Here is a 15,378-nt window from a genome sequence, read left to right on the forward strand (position 1 = left end):
TACAATGTAGACACAAAAGCCTTGCTGACGCTCTTAATTGTTTAGCTCTTTCTGTGCATCAAGATAATAAATTGGAAAGTCATTAGCAAATACAGAGTAACCATTGGCCAAGGCTTATGTAACAAACATTTATGTAGGGTTTCTTCTTAAAATTAAGCAGTAGGTATGGTCCACCTTACTTCTATGTTGACGTAAGACATTATGTGGTCAATTAAATATATATTTTGTCACACTGGATTCATACACATTACACTGTAGCCCTAAAAATCCGTATCAACAAGAGTTGTTTTCATTGACATGAAAACCAAAGAGAGAAAATTTGAAGATGAAAAGTATGCTCAATGTGGAGCATCTGCTTAAAATTCAAATAAAGATTGGAAACGGAATAGAAGCAGGAACAAGAAACCACACACAGAAACATCGAGAAAGACCGCAAACTACTGATGCAGGCGGCTATTTTGAGAATTATGAAAATGAGGAAGGTTCTAAAGCACCAGCAGTCACTTGGAGAAGTACTGACCCAGCTGTCTTCAAGATTCAAGCCTCGGGTCCCTAATTAAGAAATGCATTGCCATTCTGATCGAGAAAGAATATTTGGAGCGAGTGGATGGTGAAAAGGACACCTAGAGTTACTTGGCTTAACCCTCCTGGAAGGGTCTGACCGCGGGCGCAGCCCCTCGTCCCGGGGAAGGATGGAGAGGAGTCGGCAGCGGCGGTGCCACCCGTATTTTTTTTTTTTTTTTTTTGGTTTTGACACTTTAATGAGAAAAAAAAAATAATACCGAGCTCAAGAACACTGTGTTTGGTGTGTCACTGGCCCAAGGGTTGGGGATACACAGGATAGGAATAGCAAACAGGATATACACGTAAACAAAGATACGCACGCTCACAATGAAAAACCGGGGCCTGGCACGCTTTTAAGTCTCAGTTTCCTCATCACTCAGCAGCATGTTGGGGATCCCACAGCTGATGGGGAACAGACGTCCCGACTCTGGGCATTGCAGGGTGCCCTCCAGCACATCCACCTCCAGCCTTTGGGCACCTCGACCAGATGCAAGGTGTCGGCAGCCTCCAGAAGCGCCGCCCACTCCACTTTGGGTATCATACGAGCCACGAAGTCGGGGTTGAACTCCACAGGGTTGATGCGGACCCCAGTGGCCTGGAGGCGTAGGGGGAAGCCACGGGGCCCCAGCCCCGCACATGCGAGCTCAGCAGGCATTTATTAGTGACCTTAGTGAGAACTACTTCAGTGGTAAGTGGAATGAGATTGCAGTGGGTTGAGATGTGAATGGGAACTGAGGTAGTGAACATTATGACAACAGGTATGTGAAGGTGATACGCAATAAAGCATGGTAAGCTTAAATTCAGTATTTTATAAGGGATGATATCTGAGTCTTTTAAAAAATTGATGGGAAGAATATCAGTTAAAACTGTTCAAAATAAAGATTAACTGTCAAGAATGGGATAAATTATACTTTAAAAATTTGCAGATTATTACAAATCCCTAATTCGAAAATTAATATGGGGCATTGTATATAGGGGGTCGAGCAGAGTGTAGATTTGATAGAAAGTGAATGCTTTGTCGATAGTTTTTAGTTTAAATTTTAATAGGCATTGTTTAGTGTTAGAATTCTAATTACATACAATTTCTAATTACATACATACATTAAACATTTATTTACCATTTAACTCATAAAAGCCTCTGGGAATTGAATTTTATATTTGGTTCTTAGCAATATAAAAATGCTACAGATTATACACATTTGACTTTCTCAAGAAGTATGCAAGTAAGTATGAAAAGATATATACAGTAAAAAGAATGGCAAAACCATTAAATTATGAATACATATGCAAATATTCTTTAATGAAAAATAATGGTTTATGTATTTTGGTTTTTTATCTAGGTAAAGCTATTGAAATGAATTTTAAGTACATTCACCTTGGCTATAAATAATCACCCAGCTTTGAAATTTTTTTTATATATAGGATATAGGCATTGTATAGTGTTAGAATTCTAATTACATATATATTTCTCAAGTCATTGAGGAAAATCTAGTTTTAAAAAATTAATATTTAAGCCATTGAATATTTTATAAAGTGATAAAATCAATAGTAGGGGAGGCTTTGTATGCGTGCGGACAGGAGTTTATGAGAACTCTGAACTTTATGTTCAATTATGCTGTGAACCTCAAACTGCTCACAAAAAACAAAATTTATTAATTAAAAAATCAATAGAAGATGGTAATGTCAGTGTGCTCTCATTGTCAGTGTAAAATGGAAATACTGTTAAAGGACTTATAAAGCTAAGTTGAATAATTTTCCATGTTAGAAATACTGCTGAGTATCATGTAAACCAATATTTAAGATGAAAAATTTTAGATAAATATCACAATGTATAGAATTTTAAAAACTAATTCACATATATTGTTAAGAATACTTCTATGCTTCTATGCATATCATATGTTCAGTATTTATACTTAATTTTATTATTCAAATTTCAAACAAAATTAATTTTAAACGCATCAAGGATACATTAAGAAACACATTAAAACAGATTATATACATGCAACTCTTTCTGTTGACTTATGAAGTCTTTGCACAAAAGCCATCATTTTAAAATTACTCTGTATGACTTTGAAGAGATCAAACACTTAGCCTAATATAGAAAATCAAACCACTGATAATGAAGAAGCACAGTAAAGATCAGCTTAAGTAACACCTCAACTTGGAAGTCTAGTCTGAATTCTCCAGGCAAACTTAAATATATTCCTATTAATTCTTTTTGTTTGTCCCTATAGATCCTTCCCTTAATATTTCTGTTAGAGAATTTTCAAAATATTAATATCTTGAAAGAATGAATGTAAGATTGAGGACAACAAATCTGATTCGAAAATGTTTTTTTGTTGCTGTTGGTGGTGGTGAATATAATTAAACCTGCTTTTTTAAGTTTTCAAGAGAATGATGATACTGAAATAATAGTCAATATTTTGGTCCTAAATGGTTTCATTCAATAGAAAATAAACATAAACAATGAAAAAAAAAACCCTAATTCTAATGACTACTCCTTCTAGAAAAAAAAAATGAGGCAGAGTTTATATTCTTTTACAGAGATAGAAATGAATACTTATGCTAAGAATTCCGCTTTTATAAATACTTTATACCATGCTTTCATTTTTCAAATTTGCTTCCAATGTTTACAGGCTCTGTTTTATTAAGTATTCTTTATTTTACTCAAGTCTTTCTCAGTTGTATTTCATATCTACAAGAAAAATATAATAGGATGGCTTTCATCCTCAATAATCACTTTTATTTGAACTAACTCAATTCATATAATAGATGAGATACTGGTGTCTTTCTGAAGGAGGAACATTTTGTAAAAAATACATTTTGTTACTACAAGATTATAATATCTTTCATGATAATCTTCCTATATCCCCTATATTCACCTTATTTCAGGTGACACCTCATTGCAACGTACGTGGGTTGATAGATCTTTAAATGTGCTTATTTTTGAAATATTTATATTCTTTTGATAGGAAAATATTCTTCAAACATATAATTCCTGTTATAAAATAGAAACAATTACCTTGGCCAACTTTGGTTTAAGAACAAAAGAGCAGGAATAGAATGAAAGCTTCTATGAATTTATTTTAGGTTTATTAGGAATAGTATTAGGAAAAAAAATTTGGCCCACTGTCTAAAGGATGGAAAAATAATTGCCGTGATTTACTTCTAAATGATTAAATGTTATGCTCCATATATTAGTTGTATCGTTAGGCTGGTTTCTGCTTCAGAATTCATGGTATTTTGAACAGAAATGATTAAAGAGGTTATTAGTAAATCTACAAAGAACAGGGCACACTGTGTTTAAACATTACCCTATCATCTGGGCTACAAATGTTCAGCATCATTATGTTTCCACAATAGCAATTTACTGTAACACTGAAGAGTAAGTAATCAATATAGGAAGGTAGGGCTTGTTACAGTTACAGAAAAGAGTACAGCCTCTTCTGTTCCAACCTTTGCAAAATCAGTAAGCAGTCCTATTTGTAAGGCAGCCTGTTAGTCTCATTCTCAGATGTCAGTGAGAGGTATGAGCTACAATTATCAAGCTAAAAACTGTTCCAATGTTCACCTCTGATTTGATTTGTAACTCAATGAGAAATAAATTTAAGATGCATCACTCTAAAAGAAGCATCACTTGAAATCCTGATTGTAAATATTAAAATGCTGAACATGTGTAGGTGCTTAAACTAATGCTGGAAGTATTAAAACAAGAAGTAAATCATCAAGCCTAAAATATATATTATCTAATGAAAAATATTCTAGTTTACTCTTTGCCATATCTTCCAATCAATAGAGTTGGTTTTCAGTTTGGAAACTTTCAACTGGATAGTTATATCACTTACACTGATAAATACCACTGGTGGCATGATAAACAATGGGTCTAAAAGTCACTGCCCTAAAGCATAGAACGTGTGATTTTATTTGAAAAGGTCTTGGAGATAATCAAAAACATATCTTCGTAGTACAGATGGAAAATCTAAGGCCCTGAAAACCTAGGTAGTAGGGGCAAGATTCATATTAAGTTTCTGTGTCTGGACTGCAGGCTGAATCTCTTGACTTCCTGTGTTTTCCCAATATTCTCAGGTTTTGTGGTGATGCCTCTCAAATTTTATTGCCATCATTGAAGCTGTAGTTGTACTGGGTATGGCTTATTCAAGCACCATTTGTACATAGAAACATTGCTTTATCAGCTGGAATTATACCATGGGAAATTCTGGTAACTGCAGAGGCTCTAGATTTTATACATGGTCTAAATACAGCCGAGAAGGTATGGCTTGGTAGAGACAAGCCTATACATGAGGGTGATTATGTTGAACTCTCTGCCCACAATACCAAAACTCCAGTGTCCATTATTATACCTATCATTATAGTGAATTTATCCTGTCTTGAGCCCTATTATTGCAAATAAATGTAGCTACCCTACTGTAGAATAGAAAATGGATATGTTTCTAACTGGTGAAACATTTTCTACTCTCTTGTAAATCTTTCTTCTGCTTCTACAAGTCTATCATAAAACCCTTATCAAATAAACGTGCTACAGCAGGATCTCCCCAACATAAGCACAATCTGTGATTAGGAGAATTTGGGAGGATCGTTCTTACGCATGCTAAATGAGCAGGGGAGACCCTATTCAAGGAAACTGAGAGATGACCAAAAGCCTTGAGTGAAGAAAGTGTAAATTGTGGAAACAGGAGAATCAGACTTAAGGATTGTTGTTCCTTGAGTTCATATTTTTCATAAACCAGATTTTTAATACCACAGCCAATTGGGTAATTGGTGGTAGTGAGTGTTAAATAGGAAAAACTGAGTGACAGTCTGATCTGTTTTTGCTTGTAGAGTAAGTTTTTTAAAGTGTTTTGGAAGTAAAATGGAGAGTGAACAGTAAACCAAATGATCCATGATAGTTAAGCTTATTTTCTGAAAATGAAATTTGAGCTTCAATGTGTTCATTTCAATTAAGTGTTAAGTACTAATTAATTTATAATGATTCTTAGAGCAGTTTTGTCTTCAACTGAATGTAAATTTGACTGATGAAGTTCATCGATTATATGTGTAAAACTACGGAATATTTCCCATGTAGGTTTTAATGTAATCAGTGTTAATTAATAATTACCAAAGTTGCAAGGTTTCTTCACAAATTCCATTAAGCCTCTACTGCTAACGATTTTCTTTGCAGAGAAAATCAAATGTCTGATTCCTAGTACATTTCTATTTATAACGATATTTCTAATTGACATTTTCTGAATTAATAAGGTCACATATTTTATAACAGATGGGATTTTCTAAGATACTTATCATGAATCCATTGATACTTAAAGTGCTACAACTAGACTTGTAGATTTATGTAAATAAGCACAATTCTGGCATTTTGATGCATTCTGCTAAGCAAAAGAGTACAGATCAATGTTAAAGTGTTAATTGTCATTTCTCAAATTCACATTGCTTTGTTTAATATTAATGGTTCATTTTTTCCTAATGGTAATCATTTAAGTGACTGAATATATACTAGTATGAAAAAGAAATAAAGCATGACAGAAAGAATATGAATCATAATTACTCATGGTTTTCAAAATATCATATAGGAAGCTAAAGGAATACTGATCATAAGTTTGAACTCCGTTTTACTTTCTGCAGGTAGGAGAAAGATCCAGTGGATTCAGTGTTTCATTTTTTCTCTTATTTGATCCGTATTACTATTATTGCCATTATTCATCAGGAACAGCATGCCTTTTCAATACCTAAATGTATTTTGTTAGTTATAATCTCCTACTTGTATTACTCATATAAGATTTAATTTTTATATGAAATAATGTTAAATATGTTTTATATCCAGCTTATTTACCTGAGTTTTCATTATTTACATATATAGATATTGAATATGAATGAATTTAAATATACATTTAGATTTTACTTATTAGTAAAATCTTACTAATTTACTTACTAGTTTACTTAGCTTTCTTAAATGGAATGCATTTTGAAGATAATCTAGATGTAATCACTAAGTTATTTGGTTTACTTATGTAATAAAGTAGATAACATGTAATTGAAGAAGACTGGCCTTGGCACAGAATGCTTTGCAACCTAGGATGGTCACAAGTTTACTGAACCTCCATTTCCAGATCTACATAATGGGGAAGGGCGGACTCCCTAATCTGTAGAAGCCCTTAGAGTTTTCACACTCTCAACAATTTGATTTCTATGAATAGCAGCCTTCTGATTCTTTTTTTCATTATCAAAGTAGAAGAAATTTAAGTGTACAGCTTGATGAATACTGAAAAACATGAAATCTTATCAATATATACTCATTTGAAAAAAAATAGTACCAATGCTATACCATACCAAATGCTTTCCTATTTCTGGTGAAAACACCTACAGTTCTTGTTTTTCTTTTAAATTTCTGTCTAGCAATTTGCTCTTCTTTTTATAATCAAATCTTTTGTTCTACATATGATCTTTGAATGTATGTGTTTTAATAAAACCACTGACCTTGAAATGTTATACCTAATTATTGTAGTTTCTACAGCAGTATTAAGCCTTATCCCTCCCTTATTCTCTCTCTACCTCTATATTGAGACCTCCAGTCATTTCATTCTGTAGTCCAAGCAGACCTCATTTTATTGTGCTTCACTTTATTGTGCTTTGCAGTTATTGTGGTTTTTACAAATTGAAGGTTTGTGGCAACCCTTCCTTGAGCAAGTTTGTTGGCACCATTTTCTAACAGCATTATTTGTAATTAATGTATGTACATTGACTTTTAGACATAATGTTATTGCACACTTAAGTTATTTTTACACTATAATGTAGTCTTTTAAGTGCACTAGGAAATGAAAAAATTAGTGTGACTTGCTTTATTTAAATATTCATAATATTTCCTCATTAACTTCCCTAATATTACTCAAAGATCCAGACTGTTGCTTGAACTAGTCTCCCACAATTCTGAATTTGTTTTTAAAAAATTTTTCCTGCCTACAGATTGCCGATCTTTGATCAACAAACCACCTGCATAAATATCTTTTTCCTCTGTCATTGAATACTGCTTAAGAAAAATATAATACCTTATTTATTGTTACTTAAATCAGTGGTTTTCCTTAGCAGGAACGTCTATACTTTAGTCAACAAAAATGTTTTTTTTTAATTTTGTTTTTTGTTTTAGTGGTTCTGCATCATTATATTTCTCTTATCTCTCACACTCGAACTTCTCATGTACAGATGATTCTGCTGTATCACATATAAAATGGTAGTGAGACAATGTCTCTTAATTGCCTACCTCACCACATATTTGATACTATTGGGAAAAGAGCATGAGTGCAAAATGAATCATATTTTATGAGGTGTGCATTCTTGTAAGAATACACATACTTTAAAAACTCACTATACAAATAAACATATATTTGATAGGCGCTATGAAGGAAAATTCAAAGTGTGATAATACTACGTAAATGATGCTCTATGAGAGTCAGTAAAGGAAGGCCTTTTTGCCCATGTGACTTCTGAGCAAAAACCCACAATAGAGTAAGAGTAGTAGACAAGTGACAGCTGAGGAGAGGAGACTCTCAAAAAAATGATGTGGCAAAGGAAGAGGTCCTGAGATGGGCAGAGTAGTTTCTTAGATCTTCTGAGTGATGTTCACTTAAATAGTATCTCTGAGAGTCATTCATGGGAATTCTGCATTTCTCTATCTGCAGAAAAAGGAGCAAAGAGGGAAATTATGGAGGACATCATACAAGTACAGTTGGCCCTCTGTATCCATAGGTTCTGCATCTGAGGATTCAACCGGGGATCAAAAGTATTCAGGGGAAAATTTCCAGAAAGTTCCAAAAAGCAAAACTTGAATTGTCCATGCTCCAGAAACTATTTAACATAGCGTTTACATTTTATTAGGTATTAGAAGTAATCTGGAGATGATTTAAAGTACATGGGAGGATGTGCATAGGTTATGTGTAAATACTACACCATTTTATGTAAGAGATTTGAGCGTCTGTGGATTTTAGTATCCACAGGGATCCTGGAACCAATCCCCCATGGATACTGATGGTCTACTGTGGCTTTATCAATAGCCTGGAAATGCAACCACAAATAATGGTACATGGCCCAGACTAACTGCAAAAGGGAGGCCAGGACAGTTCAACTTCCAGAGTGGCCAGTAAGATGCAATGGGATGCATAAGCATCTAGAAAATCTCTGCACAAATCTGATGTATTCAAGAAAGTAAAAGACAACTAACACACCTGCCACCTAGAAATTAAATGGGACTGTAGCATGATGTTAGCTGGGTGTCAGACAGAAACCAAGTCATACCACCTTAGAATGAACATGACTGTATCAGTTTGACTACAACAGACCTAGTTTATGTCAGGGTTAGACCATAGCACCTCCTTTATTCAAAATGTGGACTTGCTTGATTAATAAATTATAGGATCCTCTAACTGTTTAGCAACCAAAATGAGTTTACAATCATGGAGAATAAACTTCCAGAATTTTCTGACATCATATTTTTCTAGACTCTGAATATGGCTACAAGTTGAAAATACTGATTTGTAGATTTTTGGACACATTTACAGGAAAATACTACTGTGTAAGAAATCTAATTCACTCATATTTTATTTGTTGTAAACAATACATTTCTGAGAAAGAAAAAAGAAATACTATAAGGCAAGTTTTGTATAGTTCCTGGGAACTATTTTATTTTATTTATTTAAAATAAATATATTTTAAAATTAATAATAAAAAATGTTTCGCTATAAGTAAGCCTTTAGGAGCGCTGAAATCTCCCTAAGTAATTGAATGGAATTTATATAAAAATTGGCTTTTGAAAAGATGGTCAATAAAGTAATATGGGGCCAAAGCATGAAGTGTGTTGTGGCCATTCTAAGAAAACTGGCTTCTTCTCTCTGAAATAGGGACCCACTGTGGAGCTTTAAGCCAAGGAATGATATTTTTTCCTGCCTTATATGTTTTAATTAATTAATTTTTGAGACAACTATATATTCACATGAGGTTGTAAGATATAATACAGCAAGATCCTATGTATCCTTTACCCAGTTTACCATTATGGTAAAATCTTGCAAAACTATAATACATTTCACATCTAGGATATTCACTCTTTATAGTCAAATACAGAGCATTCACAAGGATCTCTAGTGTTGCCCTAGTCCCTAAACTGTGGTAATTACTAATCTCTTCTCTATTGCTAAAAATTTGTCATTTCAAGAATGTTATGTAAGTGAAATCAGGCAATATGTGGTTACCTATTTGAGATTGACTTTTCACTTAACATAATTTCCTCCAATTGGTTGTGGGTATCTATAGTTTATTCCCTTTCATTGCTGAGTAATATTTATAGCACCACAGTTTGCTTAACCATTCATCCATTGAAGGACAACTGAGTTGATTCAAGTTTTTGGCTATTATGAATAAAGCTTCTGTGAATGATCATGTACAGGTTTTTATGTGAACATAAGTTTTCATTGTTCTGGGATAAGTGCCAAAGTGTGCAGTTGTTGAATCATATGGTATCTGCATATTTAGGTTCACAATAAACTGCCAAAATATTTTCTACAGTGACTGTACCATTTATATGCCTAGCAGTATACAAGTGACCTAATTTTTCTGCAACCTCACCAGTATTTGGTATTCTCACTATTTTTTTATTTTAGTCATTATGATACCTGTATAGTGACATCTCATTTTGGTTTTAATTTGTATTCCTCTAAAACTAGTGATGTTAGGTATATTTTAGTATCCTCATTTGCCATCTGTATATCCTCTTCAGTGAAATATCTGTTCATTACTTTGGCCCATAAACAACTGCAGTGTCTCCTTGAGTTTTGAGAGTTCTTTATCCATTTTAGTTACCAGTTCTTTGTCGGATAGAGGTTTGTGAATAATTTATCCTAGTCTTAGCTTTTCTTCTCATCCTTTCCCAGAGTCCTTTGCAGAGTGAACATTCTTTAATTTGAATGATGCCTAATTTACCAATATTTTGCTTATGTATAGTACTTTGATATCAAATCTGGAACACATTACATAGCTCTAGATCTCAAAGATTTTTCTCCTATATTTTTTCTAAAACTTCTACAATTTTACATTCAAGTCTATTTGACATGATATATTTTGAGTTGACTTTTATGTAAGATATGAGATTTAAGTCACAGTTCTTTTCTTTCTTTCTTTCTTTTTTTTTTTTTTTTTTAAGCTTTTGGATGTTCAGTTGCTCTGGCACAGTTTTGAAAAAGCTCTCCTTCCCCCATGGAATCGCTTTGCAACTTTGTCAAAAGTCAATTGGGTGTAGGTCTATTTCCGAGCCTTCTTTTCTGTTTCATGCATGTGGTCTAGGTGTCTATCCCCCTACTGACATGGCACTGTCTTGATTATTGTAGCTACACAGTAGACTTCACATCAGGTAGAGTGATTCTTCCGTCTTTGTTCTTTTTCAATATTATTTTAGCTATACTTTTTTTGGCCTTTTCTTATAAATCATAGAGTGAACTTGTTTATGTCTACAAAAACTTGCTGGGATTTTGTTAGAAGTTCATTAAACTTATTAATGAATTTTGGGAGGATTGACATCTTTTCTATGTGAAATATTCCAATTCATTAATGTGATATGTCTCTATTTATTTATATATTTTATTTCTTTCATCAGCATTTTGTATTTCACAGAATATAAGCCTTATACATGTGTTGTTAAGTGTATACCTAAGGATTTCATTTTCATTAGAGCAGTTGTAAATGGTATTGTGCTTTTAACTATGATTTCCACACAATCATTGTGAATATATAGAAATGAGAATGACATAATTGTGTTGATCATATATCTTGCAACATCGCTAAATTCACTTATTAGTTCTAGGAGATTGTTTTGTAGACTCCTTGAGACGTGATGCAGTCATGGCATCTTCAAATAGGGACAGCATTATTTCCTCCTTTCCTATCTGTATGCCTTTTATTTCAGTTTCTTGTTTAGTTGAGTGACTAGAAATTCCAGCACTAGGTTAAATAAGAAAGGGGAGATGAGACAACCTTGCCTTTTTTCCTGATCTTAGCGGGCAAGCATTTAATTTTTCACCATTAAGTATAGTGTTAGATTTAATTATATACTTTAAACATATATATTCTTTCTCAATTTGATGTGGTTCCCCTCTATTCCTAGATTGCTAAGAGTTTGTATGGAAATGGATATTGGTTTTTGTCAAATTCTTGTTCTCTGTCATTTTATATAATCCAGTTTTTCTTCTTCAGGCTGTTGATATGGTGGATTACACTGATTTATTTTCACACATTGAGCCATCATTGCATATCTGCAGTAAATCCTAATTAGTTATGGTATATAATTATTTTTATATGCTGTTGGATGCAACTTTTTAATATTTTGTTGGATTTCTGTGCCTTAGCTTATGAAATAATGGAGTACAGTTTTCTTTTGAGTACTACTTTAGGCTGATCTTGGTATCATGGTTAACACTGGCCTCATAAAATAACCTGCAAAGCATCCCTTGTTTTTTTCCTTGCAAGAGTAATTGTATAAAGTTGGTGTTAATTACTTAAATGTTGGGCAGAATTCTTCAGTGAAATCGTGTGGGCCTTGAGTTTTCTTTTGGGGGGGAACTTTTTAATTACAAATTCAATTTCTTAAGTGATTTATAGCACTATTTCTATTTTGTCATGGTTAGATTTTGGTAGTGTGGTTTTTGAAAAACCTGTCTGTTTCTTTATCATTGTTGAATAAGGTGGGTAAAATTGTTAGTAGTGTGCCCTTATTATCATACTGATGGCTGAAATATTTGTAGTGATATTTCCTGTTTCATTCCTAACATTTATATCATCTCCCTTTTTTTTCTTGCCATTCTTTTTTAGAACTTTATCAGTTTTTTTTTTAGTTTGTTTTTTTTGAAGAACCAAATTTTGCTACTTTGTTATCTATTGTTTTACTGCTTTCCATACTATTGATTCCTGCTTTTTAGTCCTTTCTGCTGGTTTTACATTTATTTATTTATTTTTTGATGTAGAAACCCAGATTGTTGATTTCTGATATTATTTTAATGTAGCCAATGTTATCAATAGTGCTTTAGTCATATCCTACATATTTTGAGGTGTTGTATTTTTATTTTCATTTAATTCTAGTTATTTTTCTTTATTTTAATTCTCTTTGAGACTTTTTCCTTGATATATGGGTTATTTAGAATTGTGCTCTGTTTAATTTCCAAGTTTATAGATATTTCCTGTTTATTGTTTTCTAGTTTGATTCCATTATGGTTAGAGAACATCCTCTGTATTCTCTTTATGATTTTAATTCTTTTAAATTTGTTGAGGATTATTTTATGGTCATGAATATGAGCTATTTTGATGAAATTTTATCCTATTATTTCCATTTGGTTCTCTTCTATAACATCTATTTATGATGACATTTCCCCCCATTGGTTTCAAGATAATTGGTAATTCCTTATTAAATTACTTTTATCATGGTTGCTTTAAGAGTCCTTGTCATAAAATTGCAGTATTTAATTTTTCTCTGTGCTATCCCATCTGATTATCTTTTCTCATTGAAGTTGTTATTTTCTTGGTCTTTGGTATAACAGGTAATATTTCACTGTGTCCTTGATATTTTGACTCTCATGTTAGGGCAGTCTGGGTCCTGTTTATTTTTCTGTTCTATTTGGCGGGAAGTCCACCTATTTAGGTTCAGTGCACAGGTCCTAGCCTACTTTTGTGAGCTCTGGTTATAACGCCACTTTCATTTTTACAGGCTTGTGATACTATTTGGGTCTCTCTGTTTTATCTCCTGCTGATGGGCTTCCACTGTTCACTAGTCCCTGCTGGTGCTGCCCCAGAAGGCAGATGTGGCTTCCTCAGCCTAAATGCCTGTGACAGAGGAAGGGAGTCTCCAGCCTACAGAGAGGAGAAGTACCTCCTGGGCACTTTGCTGAGGGTGTACCCAGCCATGTGGTGCTTCTAGATCGAGGAGGGAAGTTTTAAACTTAGTTAAGTAGGAGAGACCTTCCGCTGGCCACTTATTTTGTAGGAGTCATTATAATTGGTCTCCTTTGTCAATGCTACTGTACTTTCCTGATGCAGACTTGACTCCTCTTCATTGTGGGAGTGGAATGAACTGGGCCACTTTTTGTTGATAGGTTGGTAATCAGGAAATGCTGAGCCTCTGGTTGTAAGGTGCCCTTCTTTCATTCCTGGGGTTTCTAAAAGTATGTATGTGTATATATACTTTTCAGATTCTTTTCCATTATAGGTTACAAGATATTACAAGATATTCAGTATTACAAGATACTGAATATAGTTCCCTGTGCTATACAGTAGGTCCTTGTTGTTTATCTATTTTATATGTAGTAGTGTGAATCTGTTAATCCCAAACTCTTAATTTATCCCTCCCCCACCCCCTTTCCCTGTGGTAACCATAAGTTTGTTTTCCATGTCTATGAGTCTGTTTGTTTTATAAATAAGTTCACTTGTATCTCTTTTTAACATTCCACATATAAGTGATATCATATGATATTTGTCTTTCTCTGACTTACTTCACTTAGAATGATAATCTCTAGGTCCTTCCATGTTGCTGCAAATGGCATTATTTCATTCTTTTTATGCCTGAGTAATGTTTCATTGTATATATATATACCACATCTTTATCCATTCATCTGTCGATGGACATTTAGGTTGTTTCCATGTCTTGGCTATTGTAAACAGTGCTGCAGTGAACACTGGGGTGCATGTATCTTTTTGAATTAGTTTTCTGTGTATATATGCCCAGGAGTGGGATTCCTGGATCATATGGTAACTCAATTTTTAGCTTTTTAAGGAATCTCCGTACTGTTCTCCATAGTGGCTGCACCAGTTTACATTCCAACCAACAGTGTAGGAAGTTTCCCTTTTCTCCACACCCTCTCCAGCATTTATTATTTGTAGACTTTTTGCCGAGGACCATTCTAACTCTTTTGCCTTTTTTCCCCCAACTTTCAGAGGAGTTCTTTGCTTCTCTCTTGCATTATTCCCCGGGTTTATATTTTTACTTAATGTGGGCAAGCAGAGAGAAATGACTCTCTGACATCTTCCCTAGACTCGAAGGCCCCTGCCTTACATTTTGAAGGCTCACTCTGGTGGATATGTTGAGAATTAAAATAGGGCAAAGGAAGAAGTAGAGAGACCAATTACAAGAATATCATGGTATTCCATTGGGAAATATTGGTGGATTGTACTAGTTGCAGAAGCAAATGAATTTTGCATAATATTTTCAGATTGAGCCAATAGTATTTTTTAATAGGATGAATAATGTGAACATGCGAAGTTAGAAAACAGAAGTAAAGGAAAACGGCTTTATGCTCTCATGACCTGAGCAGGAGGAAGAACAGAGATGCCATAATCTACTGTGATGTGGTGAAGAAGTGTCAGGGAAGTGTGGAGGTCTTGTTTTGGTCATGTTGACCTTGAGAGGGTCATTAGACTTTGAGGCATCTACTAGACGTCCAAGTAAAAACCAGTTAGAGAACTGATTTTATAAGTCTTGTCTTTAGGAGAGAGATCTGGAGTAATGATATAAACAAGGGACTATTGAAGCTGTTATTGCAACAACATATGCACAAGGCTAGGTCTGAAAGACAAGAAGAACCACCTTGTACACTACAATAGCAATGCCAGCTTGATTACAAACATCTCTATAGAAGAATTGTGAACCATTTCTATAGCAATATAATTACTTCACTTTCAATTTTATAAGTAGTTATGTAGGACTGAATGGTCCAAATGCATGAGATACTCATTGGCCAGATACCTAGCATGAATGCATACCCGAAGAAAACAGCAAAC

General features: G+C 33.8%; 1 pseudogene across 1 annotated transcript; it reads right to left on the minus strand.

Annotated features, from left to right (window-relative positions):
• Positions 1 to 766: 766 nt before the first annotated feature.
• On the minus strand, positions 767 to 1,311 carry LOC309628975 (multifunctional methyltransferase subunit TRM112-like protein pseudogene; annotated as a pseudogene). Its single transcript has one exon. The product of its transcript is annotated as a multifunctional methyltransferase subunit TRM112-like protein pseudogene (transcript).
• Between the last annotated feature and the right edge of the window lie 14,067 nt (positions 1,312 to 15,378).

This window comes from Balaenoptera borealis (assembly GCF_965194805.1).
Source record: "Balaenoptera borealis genome assembly, chromosome: 5".
NCBI lineage: Eukaryota > Metazoa > Chordata > Mammalia > Artiodactyla > Balaenopteridae > Balaenoptera > Balaenoptera borealis.